Source organism: Protopterus annectens, chromosome 1.part0 (genome assembly GCF_019279795.1).
Source record: "Protopterus annectens isolate FY-2018-M chromosome 1.part0, PAN1.0, whole genome shotgun sequence".
NCBI lineage: Eukaryota > Metazoa > Chordata > Ceratodontiformes > Protopteridae > Protopterus > Protopterus annectens.
Genome location: NC_056725.1, coordinates 610,813,839 through 610,834,295, shown reverse-complemented (window position 1 = coordinate 610,834,295; position 20,457 = coordinate 610,813,839).

The following is a 20,457-nucleotide window of genomic DNA, read 5'->3' as shown; positions in this document are numbered from 1 at the left end:
TTTTCTAGACTTTGTTATATATTTGGGAAAAATGCGTATATCCTCCCATTGTTTCTTTGTGAAGTGCTTATCCAATCTCTCTTCCCAAAGCTTTCTAACCTTCTTTGATTGATTCTTATAGTTATCATGCAATATTTTGTATGCTCTGTTAACTATTCATTTTGTAACAGCAGCTTCTGTTCTAGATTTTACTCAAAACATTACCAGTGCTGGTCTTTCACTTAGGATCCCCTATTTCTTTTTTTTTTTTTTACTATACTCTGATATCAATCCTTGATAGGGAAGCCACTTTCTAGCCTGCACTCCAAATAAATTCTTGCCCTCTTCCCATTCTATTACATTTCCCTCTCTAGTTATTTTCTCCCAATACCTTAGCTCTTTTGCCAGTTTTCTCCAATACCTTCCAGCCCCCTCTTGCCTATTGTCTGTATCCCTATTTGAATCATCCCTATTGGCAGACTTTTCTTTCTTCATTCCTGTGTTGGCTTACTTCTTAAAATACTTTCTGCTACTTTATGAATATAATATTCTATATAGTTATTATTCTCCTTAATGATCTGCATCCAAAATCCCACTCTCTCCTTGTTTCTTGAGCTACCCCCTATGTCATCATCATCCTTTTCCAGTTTGAATTATATATTTATGCTTACCCCATCAGACTGGGTAATCCATACCTCTCCACCTGGAAACATCAAAAATCTGGACAAAGGCCCATGAAAAATGGGTACAAATCTGTATGTTAATTAACATAAAATGTGCATACACAATTATGTAACCCCACCCACTCCAGTGGAATTGTGGGATTTCATCTTTCAAACAGAAACTGAAGAATAGCAAACCAAAATATTACCTCCCAGACCCTGTAGTAAATGGTAACCATTTTTAATGTGTAGCAATGATGTTCACTGGGAAGGGAGAAGATGGTGAACCTTAGGATTTTTTTTTGGTGGCTTGCAATAGGTGGGTTTTGTGGTAAAAGTAGGGCATTTACTGGTAGGCAATATTCTAATCTTAGTAAAAGAATTATAGTTTTCTAAGTCATTCTCCATGGCCTACTGATCAGTGGCATAATTAGAGTTTGTCCACCTGGGGCTGTCTTTGAGTTTGCCTCCCTTCCCCCTCACAAAAATCATGACGCCCTCCCATTTGCAGTCATTCCAGTGTCCCATTCCTTGGCTATTTCACCTTATTTACCATAAATACTGTAATATGCATACTGCTTTACTTCTACAATGATTATCTGAATTTCATTTAAAACTTTTAAATTTACATTTTATAGCACAAACATTAATAGACATCTGTTAAACAAAGCAATACAGTCTCAGAATGAAAATAGACTTAGCATTAAAACCTCTCTGCCTTTGAAACTCACATTCATTGAAACAGTATTGAAACCCATATTCAAAGAAAATGCGTCTGGCCAGTGATGGATAAAGATTACCTTTGGGCTGTTTTCAAATCATAGGCTCCTTGCACATGAAACATACATGTGTTCTTTGATAATCCTTCCCCATTGTATTAAATTATATTCCTTGTATAATCCAGCCCATTTGTTAGAGCGAGTTTAAATTTATTGTTTTTAACATTTTTCCCGTAAGCATTGCAATGAAACAAAATCCATGAATCAATAATCAAAACTGCCCAATTCAGAACATTTCCATCACAAAAGTCTACTGCAACTTCTGCAACCCACCAGTATCCGGTAATGTGCATGATTCCTATAGCTACACATTTTCAATTTGTATTGCGTCTTCTAGTGGAATACGTTTAGACAGGTTCATTTCACTAGTAAATGAAAGTTCAGTAAACAAAACAAAGACAGACTCATAAACTATATGTCTCCTAACTGCCCCCAATATATTTTTGCTGTCTCTTGCAGTTGATATGGTATCCCCCCCAACAGAGCTTTGATAAGTGACTCCTATTCACTACCCACAAACTACCACTAAAATGCCATATAACACCATGTGCGAGACACTGACTATCACTGAATGTGTCTCCAGAATGCTCAAGATATGTTCCCAGTGCCTTGGCACATGGATGCCTGAAGGTATGGATTATTTTCAGTGCCTGTAATGTGTTATGTCAAATCCTTCAAAATGTTGCGACTATGGTATGCTGCACACACCTTTTGTAGTCCCTGGGATGTGATGCCCTTCTCCCACCAAAATAGAAGATATTATTAACTGTACATATAAATATGCTGATTGCAACAGTGTATGATGCTACAGATCTCAGAACAGGCAGATGATCCACATCCTTATTAAGCTGCCAAATGAGTGACTCCTCATCTACCAGGAGCTCATGATAGTGCTGCATAGCATTGTCTGAAGTGTCGTACAACAAATTCACAACCTCCAATTTGAAGTGTGTGGCAGCAGACTGTCCTTGGATTACAGTCCTTCCTGTTTGGTAATTCAACCCCAATGCTGCCTGCATCTCAGCAGTTATGTCAAACCTGAGGTGTTGACATGTGTGCTTGCAGGTTTGAGCCTGTCTGTTCTGACAGAATGGAACACCATATAATGGCAAAATCCACAGGTGGCAACACTTCTAGGAATGCTATATGTCCCACCTGTACAGTCACAGACTGCTCAGTATTTATGACTGTTTCTTTAGCCTGTCTTTTAGGTGCCTCCCCGACCAGGTGTGAGACACACACACACACTGCCATTGTGTCCCCAGATTATGACTTTTCACAAGCTAAGTTGGTATCCTCATTGGATGACCCTGCATTGCCAAAATCAGCCCTATGTTCAGCCTCAGTATCTTGGTGATCTTCACTAACAGTGGTGAATGTAGAATAAACAGAACTCCATAGTTTGTTTAGTAAATCGGCAGAAAGAAGGCACCAGGAACAGAAAAAGAGGGTATCCTCTATCAGGTGACATAATGATGATGCCACAGAATGGGCAGAGAGTGGATTAGTGAGGGACAGAAATGTGCAGGGTTACGGGCAGCACAAGGGGTGTGGCCTTGGTCCAGTGGGTAAACTCAAAGACTGCCCTGAGCGGCACAAGCTTCCCACATGTGACACATACTATTTCAGTTGCTGAGAGTTTCTGAGTGTTCAGAGATATTTGTACATTTTTAGTTGCATGCTTAGGTTACAATACACCATGTTTCAATAAATAGCCACCTTTCAGTTAGCATAACCAATATCTCAGTATTTTATGGTCACCCTGAAAATGACATCTATGTAACCTTCTTAGTGTGCCCTTTTGAATTTATTAACAGATAAAATATTGATTATTTGCTTTTGATGTTTACTTCTAGTTTTAACCATAAGTTAAAAACATGTTTTGCATTTGAATATGTGCTGTTATTTTATTGGCGTTAAATGTCCAGCTTTGAAAATGTATGGCTTCTGTTTCAGGAGACGCATCAGCCCTGACTAGATATGCTTTTCTTGTTTTAGTTTTTGATAATACATACAGTAAGTACCTTCTGTGTGCATAAACACTTCAAGTGTTTTTTCTGTCATTTTGGAAGACAATTTTTCACAGTCAGACTGAATTTTCAAATACTCTTCAAAGCCATCATCCTTACTGAGTTTCTTTAGTGATGGAGTGTTTTTGGAGTGGTTGGCATCTGTTACTGCATGGCGATCAAGTAGCCTCACTCTTCTTTTGAAGGGCCATTATGTGCTGACCATTGTTTGTGCTGGTCTATACCAGAGTCTGTAAGAATTTTCACATTTTCTCTAACAAAGTGCAACAGTTCACTCTCACATTTCTTTTTTCATGTAGGGAAATGAACTTCAAATGTTTGTGTACATGCAAGCTGTAAAACAGGAATAAAAGGGTAGTGTGGGTTGATACACTAACCACATAGTACCTACCAAATCCAAAAGTGCAGTATTTAACAAAAACTAGAGACTGTTCTTAATTAAAGTGTGCTTTATTTACACTGAAATGTCAAACATAAAGGTCCTTTACAAATGAAAGTAAGGATAACAGTACTTTAGACTGTCAGTTCAAGTCTCTCAAAAGAAAACCGCTTACAGTTTCAGTCATTATTCTGAGGATGTTCATCGTGTTTCACTGTTGCAGTCATTGCACTTGGGTTATCCTGCTGGCAGGCTACCCGCAGTCAGCCTGAATTCCAAAGTCCTGGTCCAGCATCGGTTGCTGTCATCTCTTCCCTGACGTCAGTGCGCCAGGGGTATAAAAGATGCAGCCGACGCCATTTTCTTCAGTGTTTCTTGCCACGCGGTGCCCGAAGCAAAAGCAGTTCACATGTGCCGGTCGGCCTACTCCTGAGATTTTCAAAATTGAATTTCAGATCCGAAGTTTTCAATAAAGCTAAGTACCCCGTTGGGGAAACTTTTTTCTTGCTCCAGTCCGATGTCAGAAGAAGTTAACAATTGTATTTCTTGTGGGAAGAAAATACCTCAAGGATTTTCACTCTTACTGTATTCCTTGCCTAGGCCCTGAGCACGACGTTGCTAGTTGTTGGTTTTGTGCTAGATTTAACCAATGCACTATTAAGCGTTGGTACGATTTTGCTTTTCATTACTTTGGCCAAAGGTTTAACTATATAATGCCGTCAGAACAGCTGATGACTGGAGTTCATAAAAAGCGAAAGGAAAAAGAAAAGGACAGGCATCCGAGGTCCAAAACTGATGACGAAGCCTCTTCTAGGCCAGTTGCCGGTTCACCGGTTCTCAGTGAGGCACTTTTGCAGCCCCTGACAACTGCTACCTCAGAGCCACAGGCCGCCTCCGACTCCCACGTGGAGACAACTAGGCCTCTGAATACTCAAGGTATTGGGCCTTTGGAAACTAATCCCTCAGATGGGTCCAGAGCCACTAAGCAGGCATCGACTTCTGAGGGTGTTTTCAGACCTACACAGCTTTATATCAAGCCAACTTCAGCAACCAAGACAAAGACTAAAACAGTTTTATAGTCAAGTAAACAAGTACAGCATTCTCCAGGACAGACTTCCATGCCTAAGAAACAGATGCTCAAAATGGCCGAAGACCTAATTACTTTGATCAGGGGTTCCCATCCCCCTCCTGATAAGAGGCCTAGGCAAGACACTGAATATGATTCCTCTGATCAGGTTTCCATTTCCACTGACTCCTCTTCAGAACAGGGATACTCTATTCCTCCCTATGAGGATTCTGATGCTGAAGAATGTATTCCTTCAGCTTCTCCTCCTGAGGATTACTCCTTTGGGGAAACCCTGCATACCATGAGGGAGCATTTCCACTGGGAGAGCCAAGATTACTCAGATTCTAAGAAAAGGCTCAGAGACTTTCTGTTACTACCTCAGCACAGACCTCTTGCTATTCCACCTGTTCTAGATATTGTAGATGATGTATTTTCAGAGTCCGGCCTGTCTCCCGACTCTTTACCTCCTGCACCTGTTATGCCAGACAGATACTACAGGGTTCCAGATTCTCATAAATTTCTATATAAAAACCCTGTTGCTGACCCAGAAACTATTTCTCAGGGCCTCAAAGGGGTCAAGGCCGCTACTGTAAAAAAACTGTCCCCTCAGATAGAGATTCAAGGGCACTGGACAGATGGGGTAAAAAAGTTTACACTTCTGCTACCTTGGCTGTAAGAGCTTTAAATTGTCAATTTCATATGCTTAAATATCAGCAATACTTAATGTCTCTGCTAAAACAGAAAATGTTGACAAATTCTGAATGTTCTGAGAACAAGGAAATGCAGGATTTATTGCATGCAGCTAAACAAGTGGGAAAGCATACTTTGCAATGTGGTTATGATTCACTGGAGGCCTCTTGCAGGGCCGCTGTAACAGGTTCTGTCATTAGAAGGCATGCTTGGTTAAAGGAACAGACACTGCCTGATCATGTTAAAGCAAAATTATTGGATGCTCCATTACAGCATGATACTTTGTTTGGTGTTAAGGCAGAAGAGGTGTTGAAGAAAATGGAGGATAAAGCTAAATCTATGCAGACAATAAAGGATTTCTTACAGGTACAGCCACCCAGATTTAGCAGGAACTGGCCTTCTAAGAATTGGTCCTTTCCCATGTCAGACAGGCCACAAAGAGGCAGATACAGATGCCCTAGAGGCAGACAACAGCCCCAGGGCTCATACAGGCCTAAACAATGGGGTGCTTTTACCTCCAAAAGCGGAGAAGACAAATCACAGCCATATAGGAAACAGTCCCAATGACTTCCCTCTGCCAATGCCAAGCATTTATCTTTTGGCAGCACCCTTAGGGGGAAAGCTAGCACTTTTATCACAAAATTGGCGCATGATCACCCAGAACAAATGGGTCTTAAATATAGTCTTTCAGGGCTACAGGTTCCACTTTCACACCCTTCCAAAGGCAAAAGATATGCCAGACCTGCCACACAATCAACGGGCAGAGGCACAAAAACAAGTTTCATCCCTCATGGACATGAGGGCTATTCAGCCAGTGCCACAAAAAGAGCAGGGACAAGGATTTTACTCAAGACTTTTCTTAGTACCAAGAAAGGACAAAGCATGGAGACCAATTCTGGGCCTGTCTATTCTAAATACTTTTCTGGACATTCCGAAATTCAAAATGTTGACTCTGTAGCAGCTTCTGCCCATGCTGGGCAAGAAGGCTTGGCTTGTAACTTTGGACCTCAAAGAGGCATACCTGCATGTCCCAATCAGACAATCTTGCAGAAGACACCTCAGATTCATAGCTGGCTGAATGCACTACCAATTCTCTGCACTGCCCTTTGGCTTATCTACTGCGCCCAGGGTCTTCACAAAATGCCTGGCACCAGTAATCGCATTTTCCAGACAGAGGAATTCAAATATATCCCTACTTGGATGACTGCCTTATTCAAGCAGAGACCAAAGACATTCTACTAAAGCATCTGGCATTTGTAAAAAGATTACTAATTTGCCTAGGGTACACAGTAAACGAAAAGAAATCAAAACGAGTACCCTCTCAAGAGATAATATTCCTGGGTGCAAGCTTAAATACAACTGCCCAGATGGCTTATCTCACGCCAGACAAACAAAGGCATCTGACTTCTTACTTTGAAAGCATGGCAACAAAGACCCAGTTATCTGCAAGAAAAATTCTGCAGGCTTTGGGCTTCATGGCATCCTGCATTCTGCTAATTCCATATGCAAGACTGCATATGAGGAAACTACAATGGTATCTAAAAAGTGTTTGGACTCAACATTGCCACAGCCTGGAATCATTAATTTCACTCATTCCCTGCCTGCAACAGGAGTTTCGATGGTGGGCACAGGCCTGTCACCACAACAAGGGACAGCCATTCACTTTATCCACAGCCAGGCAAACACTAACAACAGATGCATCAGATTATGCGTGGGGGGCCCACATGGCAGGAAAATGTATTCAGGGCACATGGCCCACAAGCCAAAGGCATCTTCACATCAATCAAAAAGAGATGCTAGCTGTACAAAATGCCCTGACAGCCTTCAAAGACCTACTTCATCCAGGACAGCTGGAGATAAAGATGAACAACACCACAGTCATGTGGTACATAAACAAGCAGGGGGGCACACATTCCTACCTCCTCTGCAGACAAGCCATGATTTTGTGGAACACAGCATTGACTTACCAAGTACACCTGCAAACACAATTCCTGCCAGGAAAAACAAATGCTCTGGCAGACAAACTAAGCAGAAACCTCATGGATCCTCATGAGTGGAAACTAGATCCACAAATCTTCAACATGATAACAAGGAAATGGGGATGCCCAGACCTATATCTTTTTGCCTCCCCTCACAACTGCCAACTTCAGAGATCCTACACAAGGACTTATCACAAACAAGCATGGAAAGTGGATGCTTTGTCATTCAGCTGGAACAACCTTACAGTATATGCCTTTCCCCCACTGCCTCTCCTCCCCAAGGTACTCCTAAAGGTCAGACAAGAGAAGCCACAAATGATACTGATTGCCTCGGATTGGCCATGCCAACACTGGTACCCAATCCTAAGGAGCTTGTCTCAAGGCCCAGCCTGGACATTGCCTCAAATTCCTCATTTACTGACCCAACAAAACAATCAGATCCTGCACAGTCAACTCAGAACCCTAAATCTAGCTGCATGGCGGATAGTGTAACCATTCAGAATACACCTCTCTCTAAAGCAGTTATGGATGTTATTTTGGAGGCCAGGAGGCCCAGCACCAGAAAATCTTATGCAGCAAAATGGAAGAGATTCTGTGCTTGGAACCAGGCACAAGGAATTGACATGCTTGTTCCAAATATTCCTCAGATTTTACAATATCTAACTGAGATGCTGGACAAAGGCCTATCCTTCTCATCAATTAAGATCCATGCCTCTGCCATTTCATCTCATTACAATATGGACCCACCTATTTTTTCACATCCATTGCTTAGGCAGTACCTCAGGGGGGGGCAAAAACATAAGACCTCCAAGAAGGACACCAATACCTGCATGGGACCTCAATTTTGTCTTGGAAAAACTCACACTACCTCCTTCTGAGCCAGCCAATACAGCTGAGATAAAATTCTTATCATTGGAAAACAGCTCTGCTCCTAGCAATAACTTCAGCAAGAAGAGTCTCAGAGTTACAGGCATTAATGGCTGTGGAACCTTTTATTATCTTCCATCCAGACAGGGTTTCTCCAAGGACAAACCCAACATTTATGCATAAGGTAGTGTCCAGTGTGGCTCTTAACCAAACCATTCATTTGCCTACCTTTTACCCAAACCCACAGAATAAAGGGGAGAGACTTCTGCATTCTTTGGACATACACAGACAGCTATGCTTCTACTTGGACAAAACTAAAGCTTTCAGAAAGACAGAGCAACTTTTAGTGGCATATGCTGCAGGATCACAAGGAAAGGCTATCTCAAAGCAGACTATTTCAAAATGGATAGGACACTGCATTCATTTCTGCTATTCACAACATGGCAAACCAGTGCCTAAGGGCATTAGATCACATTCTACCAGGGCAGCAGCCACCTCAGCAGCCTTCCTCAGAGGAGTACCAACCAAGGATATTTTGGAGGCTGCAACTTGGAGTTCAGTGCACACTTTTACTAAGCACTACCACTTACCTCTTTACTCTAAATCCAGAGCAGGCTTTGCCACTGCAGTTCTGCAGGGCCTTATAGCCACTCCTAATTCTATTTAGACCCAGCTGCCCAACCTCAGCTTTGGGATTCAACCCAAGTGTAATGACTGCAACAGTGAAACACGATGAACATAGTACAGTTGTGTACCTACCATAAATGTAGATGTTCAAGTGTATTCACTGTTGCAGTCCAAGTTACCCACCCACCATCCCCCTTTTCATTACTGGGACTTATCTGTACTTCTCTATTCTATATAACCTATGTGGTGTATTTGCTTGTAGATGAAGGTATTGTTTATTTTAGTGCATGCTTTTATAAGCAATGTTTTTTAGCCTACCCTTTTGGGGGCACCTGACATCTGGGGCAAGAAAAACTGAAGAAAATGGCATCAGCTGCATCTTTTATACCCCTGGCGCACTGACGTTAGGGAAGAGGTGACAGCAACCAACGCTGGACCAGGACTTTGGAATTCAGGCCGACTGCGGGTAGCCTGCCAGCAGGATAACCCAAGTGTAATGACTGCAACAGTGAATACACTCAAACATCTACATTTATGGTAGGTACACAACTGTACATTATGTCAAGATGGCCAGGTTCATAGGTTAATACTAATCAATTGATCCAGAGGACCATTAGTAGCCTAGCCACAATATCACAAATTGTAGGCACCAGTTGACATGACTAACATATCCCTAGTTTTGATCCCCCTTCAATGAGGGCTTGAGGGTCCAGACATGGGGTGCCCATCAATTCAAGTAGTTTATGCTTAAAGATGGTCTGGGAACTACTTTGCTTTATATCCAAGGATGTTAACACCATAAAAGAGGGGTTCTCTACTATATATATATATATATATATATATATATATATATATATATATATATATATATATATATATATATATATATATATATATATATATATATATATATATATATATATATATATATATATATATATATATATATATATATATACCCCTATGGTTTACTATGACTTAGCCGAATGGCAATCAGTCGAACCTCCAGTGGATGAAATCACAGTTTCCAAGGAGCACATAATCAAACCAACAAAGTCAAGCATGCATGATCAAGTTGCATGGTCCACTTGACCTTTTGACATGTCACATACTGACACTGTGAATGGAGGTAGCGCTTCAGTGAGGAACAGGGAATCAGCCCATTTCCTCACTGTAGTACGATCTCAGAGTTGGTATATTTAATGTGCAGGAAGTGTGGGGGTGCAGGGTGGCATAGCCACCTTGCAAAATAGTAGAATTAACATACTGTTGACTGTAGAGTTCAATGGTACATTAATGTGCATAGCAGGAGGTGAGTGACGTCATCTCTGCTATGTCGAATACATCGGACCACGGTTGTTGAGGTATTCATTTTCATGTGGTTTTCTTTTCAAAATTTCGTATTCAGCATTTCAGGTCGACATTTTACATGGTTGATCGAAGATTCAAAATTTCAATAGTAAACCTATATATATATATATATATATATATATATATATATATATATATATATATATATATATATATATTTCAAGAGCAGGTCTTATTTATGTTTCAGTTCGAGTAGGTATTTAGGGTATTATTATTAGTTTTGCAGATTGCAGTAGATTGCACAGGACTGGATGCTTTGAGGATCTGTAGGCTAGACAGAGGTCACCTTTCAAGACTCTGTAGGAGACAGAAAACATTGAGAGCACTTTAAGGCAGTCTGGGTAGTACATACCAAAGAGGACATTATACTCTATTATGAGCTTGATGACAGTGGAGTAGAGAGGGATAATAACTTTATTAAAACTGGAAGAAATACCCTCGGTGATTAGTCTATCTAGGTAAAAGGATCTCCTAACAATAGTGGATACATTGTGACCAAAGAATTGTTCACTGTTGGTGAAAGTGCCCAAGTGCGTAATGACTGAGTCAACTTTCAAAGGGGTATCACCTTTGTGGTAAGTGCATGGGTGTCTAGTTTTAACAAAGGACACAGTGCTGCATTTCCTGGCATTTAGTTTTTGGTCGTAGTCCAGGTAGCACTTATTGTTATGTGTTAGCCTCCCCTGAAAAAAACTGGAAGGCAGATGGGGTGTTAATTATAGCTTCACTTTAGTCAGCCAAGAGAAGTAAATGCCAAAGAGAAGTGGCCCTAGAACCAATCCCTGGGGAACTGTGCTGGCTACTACTCTTTTCACAGAGAGCAAGCGTCCTACACTAATAAATTTGGTTCTGTCCTTTACCAAGTTTGCTATCCAGTGGGAAACATAGAGATTTACATTTCATTTGATTAGCTTATCAGTAATACCAGAATATGGGATATTATCAAAGGCCTTGGCTAGGTTCAAGTTGGCAGTGTGAACTGATTTGCCTGAGCCTAACTCTTCAGTGATTTGCTCAAAGAAGCCCACTACCATCAAGAGGCATGAACTGCTTAGAGAGTATAACAGACAGTGCTTTGTGCTTCCAAGATACAAGGCAGCCTGCCACATTGCAAGAACTGATGGATCTAGTGATTTTGGTCTTGAAGAGAGTATTCAGGACTTGCTTAGTAGTGATTGGAGGGGTGGTGGTTTGGGTGTTCTATTAAGTGGGGAAAAATTAATAGCTGAGAAAGGAGTAAAGACAGGTAAATCTGTCTATTAATATGTTGGTGATATTACTCTGGGATAAGGAAGTGTTTTTGTTGTTGTCTAATATCTCTGAGTATTTGCTGGGCATTACCTCTACATTTTCTTACATAGCTGAAGAAAACTTTGTAGCTGTCCTTAGCAGAAGTGGTAATTTCTAATCCATTCTTACTTTTGAATGATTTGATTCTGTTTCTGAGTTCTTAGTTGATCCTTTTTAACACCTTTAATAAATTATCATTCAAATCATACATTTACAGAAAATAAAACAAATCATATTAACTTTTTTACATTTGCATGCAATATACATATACTTTTCGTCGTTGTAACTATCATCAGTCCAACATTACATAAATTGCTGAATCCCTGCCTTCACTTAAGCCTCGCTTCTTATTCTGCATGTATTGTTCCCACAATTCCCATTTATTTCTGTGCACTTTGCTTTTTCCCTTTTCTAAAGATTCTTCTTTCACTTCTTTTATTTCTTTTATAATATTCAGTATTTCAGATATAATTGGTTTAGACTTTGGTTTCCATTTTCTAGTAATTGTTTTTTTGGCAGCCAACAGAATTAAGCTTAATCAGGCCTTCCTGTGTCTAGGCAATTCAGATCATGTGTCCCAGCTCAAAGAATAATTTCTTTAGTTACTGTGATTTGCTTACCCAGTATTTCTGACAGAGTACTCTGGGAATTTTTAAAATCTGCCAAGTCATTACATTCCCAAAAATTATATATTCCCAGTTATCTCTCTCTTTCCCATTACACCTCCAACATTTGCTGTCTACTTGAGGAAAAATTCTTTGTAGAATGATTAGGATATAAAATGGCTTTGTAAGCACTTCCAAGCAAAGATGCTAAACCTTCTGGATTTTATTGCACACTTGGAAGCCATACACGTCTCCTCCCATTGTATCTTGTACATTTCTTTTCCACTCTTCCCGTTCTTTTTCTAATCTCCTCTGATTCGTATATTTATCATGCAATATTTATTTACCCTACTAATTAACAACAGCTTCAGTTCTTGATTCAGCTAAAACTCTACCATAGCAGGTCTTTCACTTAAGATTCCCGTGTCCCTTTCTCTTTGCCTATACTCTGTCAATCCCTGGTAGGGAAGACAGTCTCTGGCCTTCGGTCTGAACAACTTCTTGGCCTCATCCCACTCTTTTACCTTTACCTCTGTAGTTATTTGCTCCCAATACATTTGCTGCTCTGCTAGTTTTCTCCAGTATATTCCAGCCTTCTCTTGCCAATTTTCTGTAGTTGTATTTGCAGTCATCCCTATTGGTAGCATGTCCCTTCTCCACCCCTGTTTTGCCTTAATTCATGGAATACTTTCTGCTACTTTATGAATATAATATTCTTTGTGGTTGTTATTATTCTCCTTAAGGACTGGCATCCAAAATCCCACTTTCTCTTTATTTCTGCAACTTCCCCACTGCTTCATCATAATTTCTTTCCATTTTGAATTATAACATTTTTCTTGTTTTATGTATATGAACCTTAACTGTGTAGCTCTAAAATATCCCTTCAAACTAGGAAATCATATACCATCTTGTTCAATTGGAAGGATCAACTTATCCCACTTAACTCTTGCCCTCTTCCCACCCAGATGAATTCATTCAACTTCTTATTAATTATTGTCTACAACGTTTCCTCTGGTTGATAAAAATATGCCTGACTTCTACATAAAACTAAAAGGACTAAAAGTATTTTCACTGATTATATCTTACTATCCATATCCATAAACAAGAGCTTCCAGTTTTTCAATTTTTGCATTATCTTTTATTTAGTCTCTTCCCACATATCCTTTGCTGCTATAACAGAAGCTTTTTTAATGCGTCCTCATTAATTTTATGCCCCCATAAATATGGGTATAGCTGAATCAATGAGTGTGTGGGTACATAATTTACATTTGTAGCATTTTTTATCTTCATTAATTTTATATCTGAAATCAATTTGAAACTGTCTCAAAATGTTCCGCAACACTGAGATGCCCTTTTCCGGATATATCAGGTACAAAATAATATTATCTGCAAATAAAGACAGCTTTTCTTGATTAGCTTACTAATTAGGTCCTAGCATTTCTGAGTCCCTTATATTCATAGCCAAAATGGCTCAAAATATAAATGTAATAACAAAGGGGAAAGAAGACACCCCTGCCTAGTTACTCTGTTTAAATACAAGTTATCAGAGAGAAACACTCCCACTTTAATTCTTGCCTATAATCCTTCTTATATCCTCCTAATCAAACTTATTATTGTATCAGATAATGCAAATATCAGCATTGGCCTACTAATAAAATCCATGCTTACTCTATCAAATGCATTGTCTGCATCAATACCTACTAACATCAGAGGTATTTTCTTACATTCTGCTTTCTTCTGGGTCATCATAGTTCTAATAATGCTGTCAAATGTTTGCCTCCTCTCCACAAAACCACTTTCATACATATCTATCAATTTCGGCAACACCTCTGTCATTCTTTTAGCTAGTATAAACATAATCACTTCATAATCAAGGTTTAAAATTGAAATATGTCTATATGAAGCTTGTTCTGATGGGTCTTTACCATTCTTAAGTAATACAGCCACCACAACTCTTTTCCAAGATGTTGGTACTTTTCTTCCTTTGAAAATACTGTTAAAATATTCTAGATCTTTATAATTTATTCCCACCTAACTTCCAAAGGAATACCATTTGTTTTTGGAGTCTCTTGCAGATTGATTATACATCACCATCTTTACCTCATCTCCTCCTGTCTAAGTTAGTTGTTGAGCCTCATCTTCCTCTACCTAACCTTGGCATAATTCAGAATTTGTGCTATTTATTTACTTCCACATTTCTCTGCATTATACAAATTTTCATAAAATTTCCAAAGTATCTGTAATACCTCTACAGGGTCTCTTATTATTTTTCTTGTTATAGGCTCCCTAAGTTTGGTGACAACCATTTATACATTCTGTTGCCTAAGACATTGTGCTAAAAGTTTTTGTACTCTGAAGTTATCAAAAATAGTTGCTTAACAGCAATCTTTCCAAGCCATGCATATTACCCAAATAGTCCCCTTTTTCTCTTTAGTACTTCTGCATTTGTGCCTTTTCTTGTTCCATAAGATTCCCCTTATTTTACAATACTTTAATATTTGTCAGCCTCTCTAAGTATTTCCTGTTACTTCCTAACCATATTTCTTTTTCTTTTATTTCTACCCTGTTTTTAAACGCCATTTTCATTTTATTCCACTCACTAGCTATAGCTTTTGAAGATGTTTCTATCTCCCCTAATAACTTCAAATAATTTCCAGTACCCATTCCTTAAATTTCTGTCTTTTTAATAGGTATGTGGGAAAGTGCCCTTGTCTCACTTTCACTTCATTACTCTATATTTTTATCTTGGTTTTTATTGGTGCATGATCTGAAATATTTATTGGGTGTGTGTCAAAGCTTTCAATCAAAGGCACATTTCTGTGAAAGCCCAGTTTTTATACCTTGTTGAATAATATGTAACTTCTGTCCAAGTTCCTACTATTGAATTCACAGCTTCCATAACAAATATGTTCTCAATTCTTTTTAGAAATGTACCCTGTTTTGTTATGTAGTCCCTTCTAGATCCTCCTGATAAATTATCACAATTACAAATCAATTCCACTTCCCACCTATAAGCAATATTCCCTGCTGAAAGATGATTATCTCTCCCAAATTTTTATTCAGTTCCATAATAGCAGGTTTTGGTTAAATATAAATACACACCAGTGTAATCCTCTTTTCTTGCCAATAGACCCTTACTACCACAAATCTACCATTATTGTCTTTTTTCTTCCTACTGCTACTGGAACTATTCTAGCAGTTAGTATAATTATGTCCATTTTCCTTTGTCTCTTATATCCTGCTGAATATCCATTCTGAAATCCTTGTCAAATTCACAAGCTGGTTTCTTTTCTAAAGTATCACATGCAGCATTACCATTTGCACTCTGTATTTCTTAAAATAATTTCATACTGTTTCCTTTTTGTCTGTACCTGTAAGGCCATTTACATCTCACGGTAATATGGACAGCATAGCTATTATGATAATGTGTATTTCCAACTTTGATATAATACATGTCCATTTTTTTAATGTGTATTTCCAACTTTCATATTATAGATATCAGTTTTTTACCTCCTCCCCTAGCTATCACCTTCCCAAATTCCATAGGCACTATCATCTTACCTACACCTTTCCCTCTGATAAAAAAATGAAACAACTAACCCTTCTTAAAAGCAACCTCACACCCAGACATAATACTCCTACCTTACAAGATGGTGATATTCACCCCAACCCAGGCCCATCAAATCCCTCCCCTCAAGTATCTAAGCCTAACCTCAATAACACCCTTCTCATAGGTCATCTAAATATACGAAGTGTAAATAACAAAGTACCCTATTTACATGCCCTGTTAGACATTCACCACTTTGACATTCTGTGCCTCTCAGAGACCTGGCTAAAGCCAGCCACCAAAGACACTGAAATTATACCCCAAGGCTATAATTTACATAGGCTTGATCGTACTAAACGTAAAGGTGGTGGTGTGGCAATTCTATTTAAGAACCATCTTAGCATCTCCACCCTCCCAGCCTGCCCAACCCAGGATTCAAGTGTTGAAGCCATCATCACTAAACTTCAGTTAAATGCTCAAAAAGCTCTTTACATCATCTGTATGTACATACCTCCAGGCAACAACATACCAATCTTAGAAGACTTCCTCAGCTGGACTTCCACTAACTTCCCCCAAGAAACTATAATTCTGGGTGACTTTAATATAGACTGGAATACTATTAGTAGTGACAATCCCTCCTGTCATATAAACCTACATGGTTTTACTCAATCCATTACCACCACAACTAGGTTTAATAAACCAAGTAAGAAACAGAGTATCTTAGACTGGATACTTATAAACAAAGTTAATGTCTCATACAAAGTAGGAACTATGCCTGATGACCTCAGTGACCACTGCCTAACCTATATCTCTAGAGAAAAGACTGACTATCAAAACCTCCCTAACATTAGAATAATACGCTCTACCAAAAACTTTAACAGTGATTTATTTCAAAATGATCTCGAAACATGTAACTGGAAACTCTTGAAATCACTTCCTCTTAATGAAGCAGTATCATTCTTTAACTCAACCTTCCTTTCCATTTTGGATAAACATGCCCCTACATGCTCTATTAGAATGAAGTCTAATACAGCCCCATGGCTCTCAAAGGAAACAAAGAAATTAATTCACAGTAAAAATAAAATTTGGGCCAAATGGAGACACCATAGAACCACCTCTGATTTTCATCATTTTTGCCAACTTAGAAATCTTACAAAAAAAGCAATAATCTCTGACAAAAAGAACTATTACTGTGATCTTCAAAAAAAACAATTATATAAACCCAAACAATTCTGGTCTTCAATCAACAAACTCCTTTCACCTGGTACAGCTAAAACTCCCTGCCCAATAAACGCAAACCCAGACACCCCTAGCCATACTGCAAACGCCTTCAACACCTTTTTTATTGAAACCATTCAATCTCTTGCTAGACAACTGAACGCCAATAACTTTTACCCTCCAAATAATCTTATGGATTCACCCCAAAACTTCACTCTTCATCCTATCTCTACCTCCTTCATCTATAAGCTTATTCTTAAACTGAAACCCTGCACCCCCTCTGCTGACAAACTCCCCTCTCTCTTTCTTCAAAAGGCTGCTAAACAGATTGCATACCCTATATCTTTACTCATTAATAGGACTATCCAAGAAGGAACCATACCAGATATATGGAAAATCTCTCATATCATCCCACTACACAAAGGTGGAAACTCTATTGACTTTACTAACTTTAGACCTATTGCTCTTCTCTCTGTTCTAGCTAAGATTATGGAGAAATGCATCCATCAGCAACTCGTACAATATCTCTCTTCTCACAACATAATTGCCAACTGTCAACATGGCTTTAGGCCCCACCATAGCACCTCCACTGCCCTCCTTTCTTTCATGGATACTATCAACAACTATCGAAACTCCAATATCTTCTCCTCTGCTCTATTTATTGACCTCTCCAAAGCTTTTGACATGGTGAACCACTCTTCCCTTATTAACATCCTTAAATCCCTCTCATTTGATAACCTGGCTTTAAAATGGTTTACTTCCTATCTTAACAACAGACAGCAAGCCGTTCTTTGGGACAATCATATCTCTTCCCTATTGCCTGTTTCTATTGGAGTCCCACAGGGCTCTATTCTAGGTCCACTTCTCTTCTCCCTTTACATAAACGATCTCAACACTGTCATCCCTCAAGCTACCTGTATCCAATATGCAGACGACTCGACAATTATTTGCTCAGCATCTACCCCCACAGAACTACTGTCTCTAACTCAAACTACCTTCAACACTGTAGAAACTTGGTTTACTAGATGGTACGTCCTCCTCAATGCTAAAAAAACAAAACTTCTCCTTTTCACTCCTACCACTCGAGCCTCCCCATTAAACTTCAACATTTTGTCTAATGACACTACTGTTATCTCTCCTGACACAACAACTAAACTGCTAGGAATAACCATCGACAACAATCTTACTTTTGATCAACACATCAATAACACCATCAAAACTGTTAATAAAAAAATTGGATCATTATACCGTATCAAACTTTTTCTCACACCTTCTACCAGAGCTACTATTGCCCACTCCCATCTTATATCTACTCTCTTCTACGCCTCACCTATTTTCACTAACCTTAAGAAGGCCAACCTAAATAAACTAGCAACTTGTTACAATAGTATTGCCCGATTTGCCACCAGTAACCCTTTCAAAACACACCACTGTCACAACCTAAAACTCCTAGGCTGGCTTGAGCTACAAAACTGTCTTTTGATCTCACAACTTACCATTGCTCACAAGATACTTTACCAACCTTATAATACCCCTATACTTTCTCAACTTTTAATCCCTTACAATAATCTTACCTCCCTTCGATCTTCTTCCAAACTCATGACCAAATCTGTAAAGTCCCATAACTTAGCTGGTGACTCTCTGTTCACTAATACTATAGGAAGGATATGGAATCAGTTACAAACTGATATCACTCTAACCTCCTCCTTACCACTGTTCAAACAAAAAATCAAACTGTATTTCCAAAATCACTGGCTCTGTTCCTGTAGGACTCCTGACTAACCTCTTCTTTCCCCTTCTCCACTAGAACTTTACACTTTACTTAGTAAATATACTTATTCCTTCTTCTTATTGCCCTGTTGCTCTCCTCTAATGCTCTAACCCACTCCTCCTTTTTCTCTCCCCTGTCCTCTTGTACACATTCTTACCCTTCTCCTCACTAGACTATTGCTTCTTTCCCTCTTCCTCCTTTGTATTCCCTTCTTATCTCCTGTTCTACTTCTTCTCTCCAACATATTATTGAAACCATGTTGCCAATCTTGACTTTGTATAATGCTTTTACTGAACAACTATATTTTAGTATGTTCCTTAGGTATTTCGTGTATTTTTTTTTTTCATGTTACTAAATGTATATTCTTTTTGTACTTAATTTTTTTTTCTGTAAATTGTCTTTTTGTAATTTAGTATGTGTGGAGCTTTTCTCCCCGGGCCTCTACTGAAAATGGACATATATCCAGCTAGACTAGCCCGGTTAACAAATGTAAAATAAATAAAATAAAATCTTGACTCCCATTGAACATTTGCTAATGGAAAAATAAAAACAATATAATATCTTTGTAGATGTAAGAAGATTGGCATTTTTCATGGCTTTTAATATTTTGCCTTATTTTCAAGCCTATTTGCTTAGAAAAATGCTTCTTTATAGCTTAAGCCAAGGTCATTAATCTAGATATTCACCCTTATAAAAATAAGAGAAAATATCTTAATTCTACATATAATATAATATAATCAGTGCACTTATACACTCCACCCCACCCAAGCAGCCCAAGATTACAGCATAATAACATTACAGGTGCTTTTTGTCCATTATTCTCTTGTTATACTGTAAAGCATATAATTCCTACAACTAAAAAAGTACTTGTTTACTATAATATATTTAAGACATACAACAGTCACTGAAGAGACCCCCCCCCCATTTAGAATACTCCTGACTAAACACTACACAAAAATGCTTTATTATATATTACATGCAATTTATATCTGAAATGTTGCATACAAATATTACTTTGCTTACAGTTAATTTTTTCCCTTTTAATGTCATTCTAGACATTAATGTCATAAAGTGAGGTATATGCTTTACAGCCCACCCACAAGAGTAACAAAATCAACAAAAGTGCATTCTTTCTCAGCCAATTTGTCTAGCAAACCCATATTTCATAAATGTGATTGGTGCTTTATATTATCTCATGTATTCACTAATTTCAGTGATGCTGATCTTCCTGTTTATCACCATCTCCCAACTCCACACTCTGGTTCAAGTCATGTGTACTCCTGAATCTTCTAGCCAGCTCCTGTGCATTTTTTGTCTCTCAAGGATTTCCTTTGGAATATTGGAAAATGTTTCACTGGCAAAGTCTCTCTATGAGTTTTATTGTCAGAAGAATGAGAAGCAGAGTCCCTGTCTGTTTGTCGGCTAACTTTTTATTGGATAAACTAAGTTATTTTCTCTTTAACCTGTTCTGCATCAAAAAAATGCATCAAAAATATCTTTGATCTTCCAGGAAAAATATTATGAAGACAGCTGAGTACAGCAGCTTGAATCTCACATCTGCCCCTCAGCATTCCTTAATTGCTGTGATACATTTGCT